At 36.4% G+C, this 3,006-nt stretch overlaps 1 non-coding gene across 1 annotated transcript; it reads right to left on the bottom strand.

The window, feature by feature from the left end:
* Positions 1-1,893: 1,893 nt before the first annotated feature.
* Positions 1,894-2,002, bottom strand: LOC132280534 (small nucleolar RNA R71). The gene has a single exon (XR_009471592.1). It is a non-coding gene; the product is annotated as a small nucleolar RNA R71 (small nucleolar RNA).
* Positions 2,003-3,006: the final 1,004 nt, after the last annotated feature.

Genomic DNA, 3,006 nt, shown 5'->3' with positions numbered 1-3,006 from the left:
TTAAATTCTTGTTGAATTTAGTTAATTTCAGGCTTAATTAGTTTAATTGCACTTTCGTTCTTAGGTAAGTAGACAATCCATGTTTGTGTTTGATTTCCATGCTCGTTGCCACAATTTACATTATCCTCTAGATTAATGTGAGTTGAAATTGCTAATTAAATTGATGGATCATGCTTTGAATTGGTGAATTGATTTATATTTAGTTAATTGTCATTAGGTAAATGATTCAAGCTTTAAATTGATGTTTCATACTTTTCATTGCAATTGTTAGCCACATTTAAATTATACATTTTATTTCCCCAATTAGTTGAAAGTTAGTGAGTTAGGGAATGTGCTTAGTGGTGAATCCTACACCCTAAGTCTCTTCCCAATATCTTAAACTCTATTTATTTTATTGAAATCATTTAACTTAAAATTAGTCTAATCACAAAACCAAACCTTTTTAGCAATCACATAAGTACTAAAGTAAAATTCAATTCTGGAAAACCTATAATTGTTTAGATCTCTTGGGACGATCCCTGCTCACTTCATACTCCATAGTATAAGTCTTTAGTGGTTTTATAAATTTTAAAATATGGTGCCCACTTGGCATTATTTCTAAACCTAAAGTGTTGTGCATTATTTTGTGCACACGCTCGGTCACACCATAGTTTTGGCACCGTTGCCGGGGATCTAACGGTTTTAAAGAATTGAATTAGACATTAGTTCTTTGTTGATTGTTTACTTTTAAGTCATTTTAAATTTTTTTTTTATTTTCTCATTTGATTTGTCAATTAGGTACTTGAAGGAAAGTAGAGCAAGCACTGGACTTGGAAGCAATTAAAAAAAAATTTGACGTTGCTTAAGGACCATTTGTAAGTTTCTCATTAATTTTTATGCTTAATTGTTTACTATATTGCATGCTTTGGACAGCCCAATTGGAGGCTTAAATTGAATTGTTTTATTTTTAAGTCCAAGCATACCTTCTTGTAGAAGGCATCAGCCCGTGTGGAGGAATTTATTTGTTTTAAGTGTATTGATATTATTGAGGAGTTTGGGAACATCGTATGTGCAGGTTGAAAAATTGAAGTGTTGGTGTGTTGACTTATTCTAGTACATGCATGGTCGTAGATCACCTAATTGTCCTCTTGTTCCTGTAAATCAAAATCTCGAAGTTTCCCTTTGGCATTTAAGAGGTAATACTAGGGATAGTCATCCTAATTTTCCAAAATTTGATTTTCATCACCTTTAATGGAAGACCCAATTGATCCAATTGAAGATCCCATTGTAGATCTTGGTCATGTGGATCATAACGGTGTGCACCACCCACCACAAGTTCATATTGTAGATCCTCAAGGTGTGCATCCACCCTTAGGAATGCCACAACCAGTTAATCATGTGGTGCAATAACCTAATCTAGGGATGCCAAGGCCAAATGTTGTTCCCCCAATTGGTGAGCAACAACAACAATATGTTCAAATGGCATACCCTCAACAAGGTCAAATGGCATACAGTCAGCAAGGTCAAATGCCATATCCTCCTCTCAATCTTCTCAATCCTCCAATGGTCCTTAGGGATTGTTACACTCCAAATCAATATAATGCACCCACTTGCATTCAATTGCCAAATTCCCGTGCTCATCATTATGAGATTAAGGCTTCTACCATTAACATGTGCCCCATTTTCTATAGGTTGAGCAATGAAGAGCCTTATAAACATTTAGATGAGTTCTTAGAAGTTTATTCCATCGTAAAAATCACGGATGTTCCGGAAGAAGTCCTAAAAATGAAGCTCCTTTCACTCTTCAGGATAAAGCTAAATATTGGTTTAACAACTTGCGGCCAAATACAATCACCGCTTGGGCACAATTGCAACAAGAGTTCCTAAAGAAGTATTACCCCGCAAGTCGAACCAATGCTATGAGAACTTCCATTCGTGAATTTAAACAATAAGAAGGAGAACCCCTTCATGAAACATGGGAACGTTTGAATGACTTGCTACGGAAGTGTCCACATCATGACATTCCTAAGTGGCAATTAGTTCAATGTTTCTTTTCAAGTTTATCCGATGCCAATAAGGGCATTGTTGATGCTTTTTGTGGCGGAAGCTACATAGAAAGAAATGAAGATGAAATTTGGCTTCTTTTCAAAAAAATGAGTGAAAACTCAATGCATAAATCTTCATCTTCTAGGGGTGGTCACTTAGCAAATATGGGAGGCAAGAAAGCTCTAAATCAAATAGACTCTTCCATGGAAATTGCCGCTGAGGTCAAAAATCTTACTCAAAGATTTAATAAATTCCTTTTGAATCAAGGTCCGGCAATCCAATCTTATTCTCATCCTTCCAATGAAATGTGCATGACTTGTTCTAGTTACACTCACCATACTTCAAATTGCCCTCTTGGACAAGTCATACCAAGTGAGTCTCAAGAACAAGCAAATGCAGCTTTCATTCATTAAGGGAACAACCCTTATTCCAATACTTACAATCCGGGCTGGAAAAAGCATCCTAACTTTGCATGGAGAAATCAAGGAGACGGTGCAAACCCTCCTCAAAATCAAGGTTACCAAGCAAAGTATGTTCCCCCATATCTCCAAAATCAAAATCAGAATTCTCAAGGTTACCGTCCTTCATTCTACCCTCAGAATGTGAATCAGTACTCTCAACCTCAAGCATCAAATTCTCAATCCTATTATCAACCTAAAGCATCAAATTCTCAATCTTACTCTAATCCAAATCAAGCGCCTCCTAAAAGTTCCGCTTTTGAGGACAAGGTCTTGCAAGCCTTAGGTGATCTTCGAAAAGATAATCAATTGTTTCATTTTCACTCTCAATCAATTGCAAAGCTTGAAGCTCAAATCGGGCAATTAGCTAATTCTTTAAATGTGAGAGAGAAAGGTAAGTTGCCTAGTCAAACTGAGACCAATCCTAAGGGGCAATTTATGGCGCAAGCAAGTCCTTCATCAGAATTTTTTGGAAATGAGCAAGTTCAAGCTATTACTACCTTAAGGAGTGGTAGGAAAGTAG

This window comes from Cornus florida, unplaced genomic scaffold, assembly GCF_030987335.1.
Source record: "Cornus florida cultivar Cherokee Brave unplaced genomic scaffold, ASM3098733v1 CherokeeBrave_3.0.0_Hap2_Chr10, whole genome shotgun sequence".
Classification (NCBI taxonomy): domain Eukaryota; kingdom Viridiplantae; phylum Streptophyta; class Magnoliopsida; order Cornales; family Cornaceae; genus Cornus; species Cornus florida.
Note: the sequence above shows the minus strand (reverse complement) of the source record. Positions and strands in the feature narration are given on the sequence as shown.